This window comes from Salvelinus alpinus, chromosome 4, assembly GCF_045679555.1.
Source record: "Salvelinus alpinus chromosome 4, SLU_Salpinus.1, whole genome shotgun sequence".
Classification (NCBI taxonomy): Eukaryota; Metazoa; Chordata; class Actinopteri; order Salmoniformes; family Salmonidae; genus Salvelinus; species Salvelinus alpinus.
Genome location: NC_092089.1, coordinates 65,065,915 through 65,085,128, shown reverse-complemented (window position 1 = coordinate 65,085,128; position 19,214 = coordinate 65,065,915). Strand labels below are relative to the sequence as shown.

Below are 19,214 nucleotides of genomic sequence, written 5' to 3'. Positions count from 1 at the left end.
CTCCGCAGGTAGTATTACCATTTCATTTCATTTTCATTACAGTACAACGGTTTGATTTGTTTGATCTTAGCTAGCTACATAGCCGTCTTTGTATCAAAGATAATTGTGTAGTTATTGAGGTTCGCTAGCCAGCTATTTTCGTCCTAACGTCCTAACGTAACGTAACGTAGTCAACACTGCTAGCTAGCCAGCTAGCCACCGAATAGCAGCACTGTAGAAACGATTACATTACAACGGAACGACTTGATTAGTGTAGTGTTAGCTAGCTACATAGTTGTCTTTGCTATCTTTGATTTGTTTGATCTTAGCTAGCTACTTAGCTAGCTACATAGCCGTCTTTGTATCAAAGATAATTGTGTAGTTATTGAGGTTCGCTAGCCAGCTATTTTCGTCCTAACGTAACGTAACGTAGTCAACACTGCTAGCTAGCCAGCTAGCCACCGAATAGCAGCACTGTAGAAACGATTACATTACAACGGAACGACTTGATTAGTGTAGTGTTAGCTAGCTACATAGTTGTCTTTGCTATCTTTGTATCTAAGATAATTGTGTAGTTTTGAGTAATTATCGGTTAGCTAGCCAGCTATTTTCGTCCGCCGCGCTGCCGTTCTCCTACCTAGTCAACACTGCTAGCTAACACTGCTAGCTAGCCAACTTCTACCGAATAGCAGCACTGTAGAAACTTACATTACAACGGAACGACTTGATTAGCGTAGTGTTAGCTAGCTACATAGTTGTCTTTGCTGTCCTTGTATCCAAGATAATTGTGTAGTTTAGAGAAATTTAGAGAAATTGTCGAGGTTACCTAGCCAGTTAGAGGTTACCTAGCCAGCTACACTTTCAAACAAAGTCAACAACGCAGCCACTGCTAGCCAGCCTACTTCACCAGCCAGCAGTACTATATCATTTTAGTCAATAAGATTTTTTTTTGCAACGTAAGCTTAACTTTCTGAACATTCGAGACGTGTAGTCCACTTGTCATTCTAATCTCCTTTGCATTAGCGTAGCCTCTTCTGTAGCCTGTCAACTATGTGTCTGTCTATCCCTGTTCTCTCCTCTCTGCACAGACCATACAAACGCTTCACACCGCGTGGCCGCCGCTACTCTAACCTGGTGGTCCCAGCACGCACGACCCACGTGGAGTTCCAGGTCTCCGGCAGCCTCTGGAACTGCCGATCTGCGGCCAACAAGGCAGAGTTCATCTCAGCCTATGCGTCCCTCCAGTCCCTCGACTTCTTGGCACTGACGGAAACATGGATTACCACTGATAACACTGCTACTCTTACTGCTCTCTCCTCGTCTGCCCACGTGTTCTCGCACACCCCGAGAGCTTCTGGTCAGCGGGGTGGTGGCACTGGGATCCTCATCTCTCCCAAGTGGACATCCTCTCTTTCTCCCCTGACACATCTGTCTATCGCCTCCTTTGAATTCCATGCTGTCACAGTTACCAGCCCTTTCAAGCTTAACATCCTTATCATTTATCGCCCTCCAGGTTCCCTTGGAGAGTTCATCAATGAGCTTGACGCCCTGATAAGTTCCTTTCCTGAGGATGGCTCACCTCTCACAGTTCTGGGTGACTTTAACCTCCCCACGTCTACCTTTGACTCATTCCTCTCTGCCTCCTTCTTTCCACTCCTCTCCTCTTTTGACCTCACCCTCTCACCTTCCCCCCCTACTCACAAGGCAGGCAATACGCTTGACCTCATCTTTACTAGATGCTGTTCTTCCACTAATCTCATTGCAACTCCCCTCCAAGTCTCCGACCACTACCTTGTATCCTTTTCCCTCTCGCTCTCATCCAACACTTCCCACACTGCCCCTACTCGGATGGTATCGCGCCGTCCCAACCTTCGCTCTCTCTCCCCCGCTACTCTCTCCTCTTCCATCCTATCATCTCTTCCCTCTGCTCAAACCTTCTCCAACCTATCTCCTGATTCTGCCTCCTCAACCCTCCTCTCCTCCCTTTCTGCATCCTTTGACTCTCTATGTCCCCTATCCTCCAGGCCGGCTCGGTCCTCCCCTCCTGCTCCGTGGCTCGACGACTCACTGCGAGCTCACAGAACAGGGCTCCGGGCAGCCGAGCGGAAATGGAGGAAAACTCGCCTCCCTGCGGACCTGGCATCCTTTCACTCCCTCCTCTCTACATTCTCCTCTTCTGTCTCTGCTGCTAAAGCCACTTTCTACCACTCTAAATTCCAAGCATCTGCCTCTAACCCTAGGAAGCTCTTTGCCACCTTCTCCTCCCTCCTGAATCCTCCTCCCCCTCCTCCCCCCTCCTCCCTCTCTGCAGATGACTTCGTCAACCATTTTGAAAAGAAGGTCGACGACATCCGATCCTCGTTTGCTAAGTCAAACGACACCGCTGGTTCTGCTCACACTGCCCTACCCTGTGCTTTGACCTCTTTCTCCCCTCTCTCTCCAGATGAAATCTCGCGTCTTGTGACGGCCGGCCGCCCAACAACCTGCCCGCTTGACCCTATCCCCTCCTCTCTTCTCCAGACCATTTCCGGAGACCTTCTCCCTTACCTCACCTCGCTCATCAACTCATCCTTGACCGCTGGCTACGTCCCTTCCGTCTTCAAGAGAGCGAGAGTTGCACCCCTTCTGAAAAAACCTACACTCGATCCCTCCGATGTCAACAACTACAGACCAGTATCCCTTCTTTCTTTTCTCTCCAAAACTCTTGAACGTGCCGTCCTTGGCCAGCTCTCCTGCTATCTCTCTCAGAATGACCTTCTTGATCCAAATCAGTCAGGTTTCAAGACTAGTCATTCAACTGAGACTGCTCTTCTCTGTGTCACGGAGGCGCTCCGCACTGCTAAAGCTAACTCTCTCTCCTCTGCTCTCATCCTTCTAGACCTATCGGCTGCCTTTGATACTGTGAACCATCAGATCCTCCTCTCCACCCTCTCCGAGCTGGGCATCTCCGGCGCGGCCCACGCTTGGATTGCGTCCTACCTGACAGGTCGCTCCTACCAGGTGGCGTGGCGAGAATCTGTCTCCGCACCAGGGCTCTGTTCTAGGCCCTCTCCTATTCTCGCTATACACCAAGTCACTTGGCTCTGTCATATCCTCACATGGTCTCTCCTATCATTGCTATGCAGAGGACACACAATTAATCTTCTCCTTTCCCCCCTCTGATAACCAGGTGGCGAATCGCATCTCTGCATGTCTGGCAGACATATCAGTGTGGATGACGGATCACCACCTCAAGCTGAACCTCGGCAAGACGGAGCTGCTCTTCCTCCTGGGGAAGGACTGCCCGTTCCATGATCTCGCCATCACGGTTGACAACTCCATTGTGTCCTCCTCCCAGAGTGCTAAGAACCTTGGCGTTATCCTGGACAACACCCTGTCGTTCTCAACTCACATCAAGGCGGTGACCCGTTCCTGTAGGTTCATGCTCTACAACATTCGCAGAGTACGACCCTGCCTCACACAGGAAGCGGCGCAGGTCCTAATCCAGGCACTTGTCATCTCCCGTCTGGATTACTGCAACTCGCTGTTGGCTGGGCTCCCTGCCTGTGCTATTAAACCCCTACAACTCATCCAGAACGCCGCAGCCCGTCTGGTGTTCAACCTTCCCAAGTTCTCTCACGTCACCCCGCTCCTCCGCTCTCTCCACTGGCTTCCAGTTGAAGCTCGCATCCGCTACAAGACCATGGTGCTTGCCTACGGAGCTGTGAGGGGAACGGCACCTCCGTACCTTCAGGCTCTGATCAGGCCCTACACCCAAACAAGGGCACTGCGTTCATCCACCTCTGGCCTGCTTGCCTCCCTACCTCTGAGGAAGTACAGCTCCCGCTCAGCCCAGTCAAAACTGTTCGCTGCTCTGGCACCCCAATGGTGGAACAAACTCCCCCACGACGCCAGGTCAGCGGAATCAATCACCACCTTCCAGGGGGACACCTGAAACCCCACCTCTTTAAGGAATACCTAGGATAGGATAAAGTAATCCTTCTAACCCCCCCCTCCCCCTTAAAAGAGTTAGATGCACTATTGTAAAGTGGTTGTTCCACTGGATATCATAAGGTGAATGCACCAATTTGTAAGTCGCTCTGGATAAGAGCGTCTGCTAAATGACTTAAATGTAAATGTAAATGTACTGTTCTCCTTCCTCTCAATCCACTTCATATTCTACAAATAGAAGAATTCTGTTCTCGATCTCAGTTAACAACGCTCATCTTTATAGATCCTTTCATAAAGACAGGAATGATCATTCACTGAAAAATAAAAAGCAATAAAATGTATCGTCTCCGCCACCTTAATCTATTCAATCATTGCTGTCTCGTAGATTTGTTGTTTAAAAATAGTATGTCTGCGGGATGCAACTCTAGACAAGTCATCAACTAAACTATATCCTCTTCCTAACATGTCTACAGTAATAAACATCAGATGGGTCTATGGGCACTGTGGAGATATAAACATCCAACTGAAAGAGAATACTCTGTTACTCGCATGTCCACAACTCATATTCAAGACTTTACTTTTTTTTATTGCAAACCTTTCGTTACTTTACTGTGTTTCTTAATGTAAGTAAATACCTTCCTAGAATAATTATGGGCCGTAGCCCATTGTCGTTCACGTTAAAGCTCAAACCTACTTTGTCAATCGCAAAGACACTGTCACGCCCTGACCTTAGTATTCTTTGTTTTCTTTATTATTGTTGGTTAGGTCAGGGTGTGACAAGGGTGATATATGTTTTTTTGTCCTGTCTAGGGTTTTTGTATGTCTATGGTTGCCTAGATTGGTTCTCAATTAGAGGCAGCTGTTTATCATTGTCTCTGATTGGGAACCATATTTAGGCAGCCATATTCCTTGAGTATTTCGTGGGTGATTGTCTATGGTTAGTTGCCTGTGTCAGCGCTATTATTATATAGCTTCACATTCGTTTTGTTGTTTTTGTACTTTCTTCATTAAAGAAGATGTATTCAAATCACGCTGCGCTTTGGTCTCATCGCTATAAGGAACGTGACAGACATGGCAATTCAACACAATTTTAGTTGGCGATAAGGAGTTTACCTCACTCATATCTCAAAACACAGATAGACGTGTTTTGGGAAATAAATGTACATAATGAAGTATACCCAACTGTTGTCTGGGAAGTTCTGAAAGCATATATGAGAGGTTATATCATGTCTTACTCTTCACATAAGAAAAAGAAGACCCATAAAGAACTAGAAATACTAGAACAGAAAATCGGCGACTTAGAAAGACACAGTTTAGATAGAAATGCTAACACCTTTCAACAGTTGGACACTGTGAAGCTTGAATATGACACAATAAACACCTGATCTGCAGAGATTGCTGACCTAAAATCCAAGTAACAAGGGAAAGCAAGGGAAAGTACAGGGAAAATGCTTGAAAGAGGAACATACCATCCACAGCATTCAAACCCCAGATGGTAACATTACAATGGGTCCTTCTGAAATCAACACAGTCTTTAAAACATTTCATCACAAAGTGGATCAATCTGAAAACAAAAGTTCAAAGGAGAGTCTAGAGAATTTCCTTAATAAGGCCATTTGACCAATTAGAAGTGAACCAGCGAATACGAATAAGAAACATTTCCCCAGGTGAATTGTTGGAGGCCATCGGTAATCTATAAAATAGGAAATCTCCTGGTAATGATGGATTCCCAGGGGAATTTTAAAGACACTTTTGTCCCAAATGACTAAAGCCTATGACGCTCACAGCAGCTCGAGAGAAAAATGAACTACCCAGTCACTATGTTTGGCTACAATCACCCTACTTACAAAGAAAGATAAGGACCCATTGGAATGTGGACCTTCCGCCCAGTATCACTCTTGAATGTGGATTACAAAATCACTGCCAAAGTATTGGCTTTTCGCATAGTACAATAACAGTAATGCAACATTTTATTCACTCAGATCAAGTGTTTTAATGTATTTCCTGGATTGAGCTTTGTACAAATCCCACAAATGTACGAACAAATGGACAGGTCTCTGAGTAATTTAAGCTAGGGACGCCCTTTTTCTAATGATTTCTTTTCTTTAGCCATTTGCATTAATAATTAGAACTCATGGCTTAATCTGGGGCACGCACACAAAATGTATGGTCACATTTGTGTTTATGTATTGTTTATTTGTATTGGGCAAGAATGCTTTTACTGAAATGTCAGTCCTCCAAAGTTTCGCCATTGCAATGTATTTATAATACTGTTGGCCAATAGGGGACAGTTAGACGTGTTTGCTTCACACGGAGACTATATGCGATCCTGCACCTGTGTGTCCTCATTCAGTGGCTTGCAAAAGTACTCACCCCCCTTAGCATTTTTCCCGATTTTGTTGCCTTACAACCTGGAACTAAAATGTATTTTGGGGGGGTTTGTATCATTTGATTTACACCACATGCCTACCACTTTGAAGATGCAAAATAGTTTTATTGTGAAACAAACAAGAATTAAAAAATTAAAAACAGAAAACATGAGCGTGCATAACTATTCAACCCCCCCAAAGTCAATACTTTGTAGAGCCACCTTTTGCAGCAATTACAGATGCAAGTCTCTTGGGGTATGTCTCTATAAGCTTGGCACATCTAGCCACTGGTATTTTTGCTCATACTTCAAGGCAAAACTGCTCCAGCTCCTTCAAGTTGGATGGGTTCCGCTGGTGTACAGCAATCTTTAAGTCATACCACAGATTCTCAAATGGATTGAGGTCTAGGCTTCGACTAGGCCATTCCAAGACATTTAAATGTTTCCCCTTAAACCACTCGAGTGTTGCTTTAGCAATATGCTTAGGGTCATCGTACTGCTGGAAGGTGAACCTCCGTCCCAGTCTCAAATCTCTGGAAGACTGAAACATTTTTCCCTCAAGAATTTCCCTGTATTTAGCGCCATCCACCATTCCTTCAATTCTGACCAATTTCACAGTCCCTGCCGATGACAAACTTCCCCACAGCATGATGCTGCCACCAGCATGCTTCACTGTGGGGATGGTGTTCTCAGGGTGATGAAATATGTTGGGTTTGCGCCAGACATAGCGTTTTCATGATGGCCAAAAAGCTAAATTTTAGTCTCATCTGACCAGAGTACCTTGTTCCATATGTTTGGAGAGTTTTCCACGGGCCATTTGGCGAACACCAAACGTGTTTGCTCGTTTTTTCTTTAAGCAATGGCTTTTTTCTGGCCACTCTTCCATAAAGCCCAGCTTTGTGGAGTTAACGGCTTAAAGTGGTCCTATGGACAGAAACTCCAATCTCCACTGTGGAGCTTTGCAGCTCCTTCAGGGTTATCTTTGGTCTCTGTGTTGCCTCTCTGATTAATGGCCTCCTTGCCTGGTCTGTGAGGTTTGGAGGACGGCCCTCTCTTGGCAGGTTTGTGGTGCCATATTCTTTCCATTTTTTAATAATAGATGCTCTGTGGGATGTTCAAAGTTTCTGATATTTTTTTATAACCCAACCCTGATCTGTACTTCTCCACAACTTTATCCCTGACCTGTTTGGAGAGCTCCTTGGTCTTCATGGGGCCGCTTGCTTAATGGTGTTGCAGACTCTGGGGCCTTTCAGAACAGGTGTATATATACTGAGATCATGTGACAGATCATGTGACAGGTGGACTTTATTTAACTAATTATGTGACTTCTGAAGGTAATTGGTTGCACCAGATCTTATTTAGGGGCTTCATAGCAAAGGGGGTGAATACATAAACACGCACAACTTTTCCGTTTTATTTGTTATTTTTTTAAATAAGTACTTTTTTTATTTTCACTTCACCAATTTGGACTATTTAGTGTATGTCCACTACATGAAATCCAAGTAAAAATCCATTTAAATTACAGGTTGTAAAGCAACAAAATAGGAAAAACGCCAAGGGGGATGAATACTTTGCAAGAAACTGTAATTGAGAGAACCTTAGAAAGAGAAGCCACGTTCTCCTGTTTCATCATTTATTCTGTGTTACAGGTCAGTGAAGTGCAAAAATACACTGAATACCACAATATAGTTTTGTAACTTTGTAACTGTAACTGTTGAAGTGATTGTAATGGTTTGAAACAACACGGTAATTGTAAAACTTCATACTAGACAGAAAATGCATGTCGAGTGCAAAATGAAATGATGGCGGTGCATTCCTTTGATATTTTAAAAAACGAATTGAAAAAGAGATTCCTGACAATATCCTAAGGGTTTAGAGAATTTAATGTTGTAACTGTGATGTTTAAGAACTTTGTAATTGTTGTACTGTAAATGTCAGAAAAGCTGCTAGCTATTGGCTAGCTCCGGTTAGCTGTTTACTAGCTCCGGTCAGTTGGTTGCTAGCTTCGGTTAGCTCTATGCTAGCTTGTTCAGTCATTTTCCAATAATTAGCATTAATGTAATTTGCAATTGTCTTGTCTTTCTATTAACTCTTCTTACACTGTGTGAATTTATTTTGAGCATGGGTATAAAGTAACTTCTAATGAGTTATACCAGTCTTTAAAGGCTTTCGTGTTTTAGAGTGTCTTATGTGGCTATAGTGGGCAACAGTGAACTACATAATTATAACCTAAACAGGAGAATTCAAGTGTAAGAGTAAATGTGTTCGGGGTATAAATGTAAAGAATTTTAGGATGTGAATTGGATTGGAATTTAATATTTGTTATGTGTAAATTGATGTATTTTTGATATGTTTATGAAATAATATGTCAGGGATTTATGAGACAAATTATTAAATACCCTTAAAAAAATACAATGAAAAGACAGAAAAAGACGATTTGCACTGTTGAATAAAATAATTGAGAGAACCTTTGAAAGAGAAGCCACGTTCTCCTGTTCCATCATTTATCCTGTGTTACAGGAACTATTATCTGCTGCACCAGTCCCAAAACTGGCACCTGTAACATATCCAGATGGCATTTTACTTTATTTATCTGTAATACAAAATTCAAAAGGCACTCGCACTTCTGAGCAATCTTATTTGCAGGTGCATGGCAACAATTGAATAAGATGAAGGAAAAAGGAAACCGCACACTGCTCTTGATAGTATCACCGATCTTTAATAAGCTTTACGTATCGGCCTCACGGCCTTCGTCAGAGCTTTTGTGATTAAATGTTTTTTTGCACCCTTATGTAGACCTGGCCCCACACACATCCGTTCTACACATCAAAGGGGGTTGGAGGCAAAATAACAAAAAAAGTGCTAGAAAAACAAATAAGTGCTACCAAATATTTCCTTTTTCCTTCACTTTATTTATCTGTACCAGAACATTCTCTGTCCTTTATTTTACTACTGTATAAGGATTCAAAGTGAATTGGGAGAAAAAGGAAAATGGGCATTATTTCAGTTAATAAATAAGATTGAATCTGATGTTCAAAGATGGAGATCTCTCCCTATTTCTATATTAGGTAGGGTCAACATCATCAAAATGAATATGTTACTATGGTTGATTTATTTAATTCCAGGCCATGCCAGTTTCAATTCTATCTAACTTTTTTATTTAATAAATGGCCTGCTCTCAAACTTCATTTGGAATTTAAAGACCTCAGGAGTCAAATTTACTGTTTTACACTTACCCTGTAAAGCTGAAGGTCTTGGACTACCTCAAATGAAGCTGTATTACTGGGCTGCTCAACTGCGTTCACTTAAACAATGGACAGCAGACTATCCTTGTGCTTGGAGGAGAATCCAAGCCATGAATGTAATACCTTATGATCTAAAATACTACTTCGGGTCCAAGGCGATGAAGAAAAAAAGCTGCCAATCCAATGATTCTCAATTCCATTCGTATTTGGGAAAATGTACATACATTCATGAGGTGGAAATAACCAATATCGCTAAGCACCCCTATTTGGAATGTGTGAAAATATGTGAAAATGTCATATCTGCTCCTACAAAATAAGACATAAACTGTTGCAATTTAAGATCGTTCATAGGACTTACTACACTCCTGCCAGAATGAATGTAATGCAACCGGAAAAGTCACATCTCTGCGGGAGTTACAAAAAGCACAATGGAACCCTATTGCATATGCTGTGGTCCTGTGATAAACTGATACCATTTTGGGATAATGTATGTGCTATCATTTCATTGGGTGTATCAATTTATATCATCCATCTCCACAATTTTGTCTGTTGGGAAATTTAAATATTGGGGCTACATTTCTTTTTGTATATACAGTATATATATTATTTCACCTTTATTTAACTAGGCAAGTGTCACGATCGTGTGGAGGAGAGACGGACCAAAACGCAGCATGTGGAAAATAAGCCATCTTCTTTTATTTTAACGACGAAGATAAACATGAAACGAAACACTATTACAAACCATACAAAAACAACAAACGACCGTGAAGCTATAAACGTAGTGCACACACACAGGCTACAAACGTTCAACATAGACAATTCCCCACAAACAGCTAAAGCCTATGGTTGCCTTAAATATGGCTCCCAATCAGAGACAACAATAACCAGCTGTCTCTAATTGAGACCCAATTCAGGCAACCATAGACTTTCCTAGATACCTACACTCAACCATAGACACAGCTAGACTACTATACTAAACATAAACCCAACTACTCTAATAAACCCCCTAAACCTTACAACCACCCTAGACACTACAAAAACCACATACATTCCCCATGTCACACCCTGACCTAACCAAAATAATTAAGAAAACAAAGAATACTAAGGCCAGGGCGTGACAGCAAGTCAGTTAAAAACAAATTCTTATTTGCAATGGCGGCCTACCTAAAGGCAAAAGGCCTCCTGCGGGGACGGGGGCAGGGATTAACAACAACAAAAATATATACATTTATATATAGGACAAAACACACATCATGACAAGAGAGACAACACAACACTATTTAAAGAGAGACCTAAGACAACATAGCATGGCAGCAACACATGACAACACAGCATGGTAGCAACACAACATGGTAGCAGCACAAAACATGGTACAAACATTATTGGACACAGACAGCAGTACCAAGGGCAAGAAAGTAGAGACAACAATACTTCGCGCAAAGCAGCCATAACTGTCAGTAAGAGTGTCTATAATTGAGTCTTTGAATGAAGAGATTGAGATAAAACTGTCCAGTTTGAGTGTTTGTTGCAGCTCGTTCCAGTTGCTAGCTGCAGCGAACTGAAAATATGAGCGACCCAGGGATGTGTGTGCTTTGGGGACCTTTAACAGAATGTGACTGGCAGAACGGGTGTTATATGTGGAGGATTAGGGCTACAGTAGATATCTCAGATAGGGGTGAGTGAGGCCTAAGAGGGTTTTATAAATAAGCATCAACCAGTGGGTCTTGCGATGGATATACAGAGATGACCAGTTTACAGAGATGACCAGAGGAGTCAAATAAAACTGTGAAGGACCTCGGCGTTACTCTGGACCCTGATCTCTCTTTTGACGAACATATCAAGACTGTTTCAAGGACAGCTTTTTTCCATCTACGTAACATTGTACAAAAATTCTGTACAAAAATGATGCAGAAAAATTAATCCATGCATTTGTTACTTCTAGGTTAGACTACTGCAATGCTCTACTTTCCGGCTACCCGGATAAAGCACTAAATAAACTTCAGTTAGTGCTAAATACGGCTGCTAGAATCCTGACTAGAACCAAGAAATTTGATCATATTACTCCAGTGCTAGCTTCCCTACACTGGCTTCCTGTTAAGGCAAGGGCTGATTTCAAGGTTTTACTGTTAACCTATAAAGCGTTACATGGGCTTGCTCCTACCTATCTTTCCGAGTTGGTCCTGCCGTACATACCTACACGTATGCTACGGTCACAAGACGCAGGCCTCCTAATTGTCCCTAGAATTTCTAAGCAAACAGCTGGAGGCAGGGCTTTCTCCTATAGATCTCCATTTTTATGGAATGGTCTGCCTACCCATGTGAGAGACGCAGACTCGGTCTCAACCTTTAAGTCTTTACTGAAGACTTATCTCTTCAGTAGGTCATATGATTGAGTGTAGTCTGGCCCAGGAGTGTGAAGGTGAACGGAAAGGCTCTGGAGCAACGAACCGCCCTTGCTGTCTCTGCCTGGCCGGTTCCCCTCTCTCCACTGGGATTCTCTGCCTCTAACCCTGTTACAGGGGCTGAGTCACTGGCTTACTGGTGCTTTTTCATGCCGTCCCTAGGAGGGGTGCGTCACTTGAGTGGGTTGAGTTACTGACGTGATCTTCCTGTCTGGGTTGGCGCCCCCCCTTGGTTTGTGCTGTGGTGGAGATCTGTGTGGGCTATACTCGGCCTTGTCTCAGGATTGTAAGTTGGTGGTTGAAGATATCCCTCTAGTGGTGCGGGGGCTGTGCTTTGGCAAAGTGGGTGGGGTTATATCCTTCCTGTTTGGCCCTGTCCGGGGGTATCATCGGATGGGGCCACAGTGTCTCCTGACCCCTCCTGTCTCAGCCTCCAGTATTTATGCTGCAGTAGTTTATGTGTCGGGGGGCTAGGGTCAGTTGGTTATATCTGGAGTACTTCTCCTGTCTTATCCAGTGTCCTGTGTGAATTTAAGTATGCTCTCTCTAATTCTCTCCTTCTCTCTTTCTTTCTCTCTCGGAGGACCTGAGCCCTAGGACCATACGTCAGGACTACCGGGCATGATGACTCCTTGCCGTCCCCAGTCCACCTGGCCTTGCTGCTGTTCCAGTTTCAACTGTTCTGCCTGCGGTTATGGAACCCCTACCTGTCCCAGACCTGCTGTTTTCAACTCTTAATGATCGGCTATGAAAAGCCAACTGACATTTATTCCTGATTATTATTTGACCATGCTTGTCATTTATGAACATTTTGAAAATCTTGGCCATGTTCTGTTATAATCTCCACCCGGCACAGCCAGAAGAGGACTGGCCACCCCTCATAGCCTGGTTCCTCTCTAGGTTTCTTCCTAGGTTTTGGCCTTTCTAGGGAGTTTTTCCTAGCCACCGTGCTTCTACACCTGCATTGCTTGCTGTTTGGGGTTTTAGGCTGGGTTTCTGTAAAGCACTTCGAGATATTAGCTGATGTACGAAGGGCTATATAAAATAAACTTGATTGATTGATTGATTGAGTATAGATTGCAGTGATGTGTCCTATAAGGAGCATTGGAAAGTTTTCTAATGTAGTAATTGCTGTAATTGCTGCAAAACAATGTATAGCCAACAATTGGAAGGCCTCATATTTACCCTCGATAACACACTGGAGGACTGAACTATCTAGCTACATACCGTTGGATTTTGTATACCGTAATATTGAAAGTCTTAAATAGCCGCCTGTCCCTTTTAATAGCCGGGCAACGGCACACATTTCAGCAAATAAACGTCTGTTTAAAATAAACACCCAGTCTAAATTAATTGTTTACAAGGTTACCATGACTTATTTATGAGGTTTAATGTTTAATTTGTTACACTAAATAATTCAGTAAAGACTCAAAACAATTGATGGCATTCATCCGTTCTTATCGCCTGTAAGAAACTGCTAGCCGTTGACTGCTGACAGCTGAGATCTGCTAGCTAACTGGCAAGCTGTCACGCCCTGACCTTAGAGATCCTTTTTATGTCTCTATTTTGGTTTGGTCAGGGCGTGAGTTGGGGTGGGCATTCTATGTTCTATGTTGTGTATTTCTTTGTGTTTGGCCGGGTAGGGTTCTCAATCAGAGGCAGCTGTCTATCGTTGTCTCTGATTGAGAACCATACTTAGGTAGCGCTTTTTTCCACCTGTCTTTGTGGGAAGTTGACTTTGTTTGATGGCACATAGCCTTAAGCTTCACGGTTTGTTTTGGTATTGTTTTGTTGGCGACATCTACTATTAAAAGTATGTACGCTCACAACGCTGCACCTTGGTCTACTTCTTCTTTTAACGGCCGTGACACAAGCACAAAAAACAGTCAACAACTTCGGGAGTACAGACCCCAAGAAATCGTCCAATCACCCTCTAGTGGCAAAAGTAAGAATTGCCAGAAATGCACAGTCAAAGAGGACTCCTGATATCTCCAATTTTTTTATTTTACCTGTTGTTGTCTAGTACTGTCTTTTTACTAGATAGGGCCATCTACTTTAAGTGCTGCCTGTCTTCCCAGTAGCCTACTTGGTGTGTGAACTGCTGACTGCTATTACCTTGAAGATGATCGTTGACACATCAACCAGGGAAATTTGTGAATGTTGTTGTTTTCGTAATCAGTAGCTGTATTGGAGGGGGAGTGGTTTCTCCTCTTCTAGGCAATCAGCAATTAGTACCGGGAGGTGTGCTCTTCACCTTTGCAATTAGCAATTAGTATTAGTACTTCAGTCTCGCCAGTTTTCTCAGTGGCAGCTGTATGCGGTGGTCTCGTCGCAAAAATAAGGCGGTCGTCGAAACAAAGACGGTTCTGCCGAGTTATTCAAGGAAGTAAAAATAGGAACGCTACACACCACTCTCTCACTTAAGTATCTTAACTATTTAATGTCAGATGATCTCATTTTTGTTATTTTGTAGCTTTGACAACTATGTGTGTGTTTTCCATACCTATTCTCTCCTCTCCCGATAGGCTATATAGATGCTCCCCACCTCTTGGCTGCAACCCTTCTAATTTAGTGTATCGTGCATGCACAACCCATGTGGAATTCCTGGTCTCTGGCAACGTTTTGAACTGCCGATCTGCGTACAAGAACGCTGAGTTCATCTCAGCTTATGCTGCCCTTCAGTCCCTTTTTTGCCCAAGACGTGGATCCCCCAGCGAACACTGCTAGTCCAGCTGCCCACTCTTCATCTGACTACGTTTTCTCTCAAAGTCTGAGAGCATCTGGTTATCACTGTGGTGGCACAGGGCTACTCACTTCTCCCAAGTGGAGATTTATCTTTTCTCCCTCTCTCACCTGTCCATCTGCTCATTTGAATTCCATGCTGTCACTGTCACTTGTCCACTCAAGCTTATCATTGTTGTCATCTATCGCCCACCAGGTGTCCTTGTTGAGTTACTCAATGAGCTTGACACCTTGGTAAGCTAATTTCCTGGCGATGGCTCACCGCTCTTCGTACTTGGTGACTTCAACCTCCCTCCTGTCTTGGCCCTCCCCTCCTGCTCCGTGGCTGAGTGACAGAACAGGGCTGCTGGCAGCTGAGCAAAAATGTAGGAAAACTAAACTTCTGGAGGATCTATCATCCTTTCACTCTATCTTCTCCTCCTATGTATCCACTGCTAAAGCCACTTTCTATCAATCTAAATTTCAAGCTTCTAACCCTAGGAAACTATTTTCCACATTCTCCTTCCTTAATCTTCCACCCCCTCACACTCCCTCTATCTCTCCCTCTCTGCGGATGACTTAGTCAACCACTTTGAAAAGAAGGTTGACGACATCCGCTCCTCATTTACTCAGCCTATTGAGTCCACTGGTACCACTCACACAGACCCTACGCCTTGACCTCTTTTTCCACAGATGAAATCCTGCGAATAGTGAGGTCCGGCCACCCGACAACTTGCCCATTCGACTCCAACCCCACTGGAGACCTTCTCCCATTCCTCACCTCCCTCATCAACTCATCCCTGACCACTGGCTGCGTCCCCTCTGACTTCATAATGGCCAGAGTCACTTTTCTCCTCAAGAAACCAACACTCAACTCCTCTGATGTAAAAAAATTACAGACCAGAATTATTTATTTCTTTCCTTCCCAAAACACTTGAGCGTGCTGTCTCTGACCAACTCTCTCGCTATCTCTCTCAGAACTATCTTCTTGACCCTAACCAGTCAGGCTTCAAGACGTGTCACTCAACCGAGACTGCTCTTCTCTGTGTCACGGAGGCTCTCCACACTGCCAAAGCTGACTCTCTCTCTGTTCTTATCCTCCTAGATCTATCTGCTGCCTTCGACACTGTGAATCATCAGCTCCTCCTCTCCACCCTCTCAGGGCTGGGTGTCTCAGGCTCTGCACACTTTTGGATTGAATCCTACCTGGCAGGCCGCTCCTACCAGGTGAGGTGGAGAGGATCTGTGTCTGCATCACATACTCTCACTACTAGTGTCCCCCAGGGCTTGGTGCTGGTCCCTCTCCTCTTTTCTCTATACACCAAGTCATTTGGCTTCGTCATATCCTCACATGGTCTCTCTTATCATTGCTATGTGGATGAAACTCAACTACTTTTCTCCTTCCCACCTTCTGACACCCAGGTGGCGACGGGCATCTCTGCGTACCTGGCAAACATCTCAGCTCGGATGTCAGCCCATCACCTCAAGCTCAACCTCAACAAGATGGAGCTGCTCTTCCTTCCAGGGAAGGCCTGCCCGCTCCAAGATATCTTCATCGCTGTTGACAACTCCACTAGTGTCCCCCTCCCAGAGTGCAAAGAACCTTGGTGTGACCCTGTACAACACCCTGTCGTTCTCTGCAAACATCAAAGCAGTAACTCGCTCCTGGAGGTAAAGTACGACGCTATCTCACACAGGAAGTGGCACAGGTCCTAATCCAGGCGCTTGTAATCTCCCGTCCAGACTATGGCAACTCGTTGTTGGCTGGGCTCCCCCCTTGTGCCATCAAACCCCTGCAAACCCCAGAACGCTGCAACCCGCCTGGGGTTCAACCTTCCCAAGTTCTCCCATGTAACCCCACTCCTCTCCACACACTCCACTGGCTTCCAGTCGAAGCTCGCACCCACTACAAGACCACGGTACTTGCCTACGGAGCAGCAAGAGGTACTGCCCCTCCCTACCTTTAGGCTATGCTCAAACCCTACTCCCCAAACCGAGCACTCCGTTTTGCCACCTCTGGTCTCTTTTCTGTCCTGGCACCCCAATGGGTTTGACCTTGCTGATGGCTTTATTGAGGAAAAATGTACTTACTATGACTGTGTTATGTGGTTGTACCACCTAGCTATCTCAAGATGAATGCACTAACTGTAAATTGCTCTGGATTAGTGCATCTGCTAAATTACAAACAACAAAAAATGCTATAGAAGCATACTAAGACAAAAGAAACGTGATACAGTGTGTAAATGGTAACACATTAGTGCAGGAAATTAAGAAATTGATTAAAAAGTGAATGCTAGAATTATACAATTATCTATTATAAAATTACAAAAACCGGAAGTGTTTGATGAATTTTGTAAACCATATGTTGATCACCTTGGGGAATTTGTTCTTTAGTGGGCGATTTTAATTTTTTTTGTGTTGTTTTGTGGGGTGCTGTGAAAACAATACATATATGATGCGTAGTTGATTATAGGTATTGGCGCAGGGTCAGAGGACTGGCAATGGATGGATAGAGAGATGGAAGAATAGAGAGAGAGATAGAGGAGTTAGAAGATTGAACCCTCTGGCCTACTTTAGGGAATGAGTAGGAAAACAAATAAAAAACAGACTAGTTATTTCATTTGTCTTTTTCCCTAATCTGTCAGTTTTTTTTTTCTACCATCTCATCCAGTATTGATGTGCTCAATCTGTCACTGTGATTGTCTGACGTCAGAATAATTTGGCTAAATTGTGCCGTAATGCTTCTCGTGAATGTAATTTAATTATGGGGCAACCAGAACCAGATTAACCCTTATGAAACACGTGTGTGTGTGTGTGTGTGTGTGTGTGTGTGTGTGTGTGTGTGTGTGTGTGTGTGTGTGTGTGTGTGTGTGTGTGTGTGTGTATATGTGTGTGTGTACAGTATCTGCCTGCAGGCTCCTTAATCCATGGAACTTATGTCAAATAAATCTAGAGGGGCAAAAATCCAATCTGTTCAAATGTTACCTGCGGTCCATGGGTCCAACTGTGTGTCATCAACCCTAGGACAGAGACAACCAGCCCAAGAAACACACACATATTGCAAAATCACATACACATAAATATATCCCCCGGACACACACTCATACAGAACCACACGCACACTATTCCATCTCTCCCCTGTCACTCAGTGTCTCCCCAGTGAATGGTGGGAGGCAGGCAGGTAGATTAAATATGTATTGGGAGGCAGTGATAGCAGACCAGAAGCCATTAGCTGGCATAAATGTATAATTTTCCCTCCTGCATATTTCACTGGCCTAAATGCTCCCGCCACAAACAGGCCCACATTTACAATGCCAAATACATCTTAATTAAAATGAGAGTCAGCCCTCATTTAGGGCTGACTCTCTGGATTGAGATGGAATGAATCCATAAATAAACAGTTAAACAAGGCAGTCAAACAGGGAACCTTGGTATTGTGTTCTTATGCAGGGTGACAGGCAGAGAGAGTCAAAGGTCAGCTGATGGTATGACGAATGACCAGGGCTTGGTAATATATACATGAACTTTGTGTATCTATCCAGCTAACAAACGCAGAGGTCAATCTCTCTCTCTCTATCTCTCTCTCTCCTGTCACGCTATCTGCCCCACTATCCCTGTCATCCTCTCTCTATCTCTCTCTCTCCTGTCACGCTATCTGCCCCACTATCCCTGTCATCCTCTCTCTCTCTCTCTCTCTCAACAATTTTCTTTAATCTCTCCCCCTACATTGCCCTTACCCTCACTCCCTATCCCCCCCCCCGCCCTCTCCCTCTCTCCCCACCCTCTCTCCCTCCACCTCTTCCTCTCTCCTCTCTCCCTGTATTAATGCAGTGTGTGGTGGTTGGTGACTTTGGGTACAGTGACAGTTGGCCATCGGCCACAGGGTGCCCGGGGCCCCGGGGGAATTAATCAACCGCACAATAATCAATATGGGAGGAGTGTCCAGGCCGAGCCGTGTCGCGCCATGTCAAGCTCCCCGCTACTCTACCCGCTCCTCTCACCCCGTCACCCACTATACCAGGCAGCTACGGGCCACGGCTGACTGATGACTCACCCACGGCAACGTCGAGCAAAATCAACATCGATAATCATCAACGGCAAACCGGCTACGGAACACACACACACACACCACAAAACAAACACACACACACACACCCCAGTTACAACATCATCCGTCACCCGGAGACAAAGATGGGCCAGGGAGTGAGAAGCAGGGAGGAGAGAGGATGGGGGTGTTAGGTGTTACAGGGATGAAGGGGAGGGGGGTAGATGTCTAACTGCCAACAAGCCTCTTCTGCTGCTGCTGGGCTCTCTCTCTCCATCTGCTTTCTCTCTCTCTCTGATCTGTCTCTCTCTCTTTCTCTCTAACATATTCATTCAGATATCAGTTTAAAAACAAACAGCAGAGCGGGGAGCCATGACAACAATAGCAATCTGTCAGTTGTGTCTGGCGTTGTGGCGACAGCGCGGACCACTTATCAGGAGCCAATTAGAGAACAGTAGCACCCAGAGTCTTCCATCAATCTGACTGGGGGGGGGCACTTAGGGAGTCGATTGGCCACTTATCAC

General features: G+C 44.4%; 1 protein-coding gene across 1 annotated transcript in view; it reads right to left on the bottom strand.

The window, feature by feature from the left end:
• Positions 1 to 19,214, bottom strand: part of LOC139574163 (dedicator of cytokinesis protein 2-like) — a 227,665-nt gene that overhangs the window by 169,295 nt on the left and 39,156 nt on the right. The window lies entirely within an intron of this gene.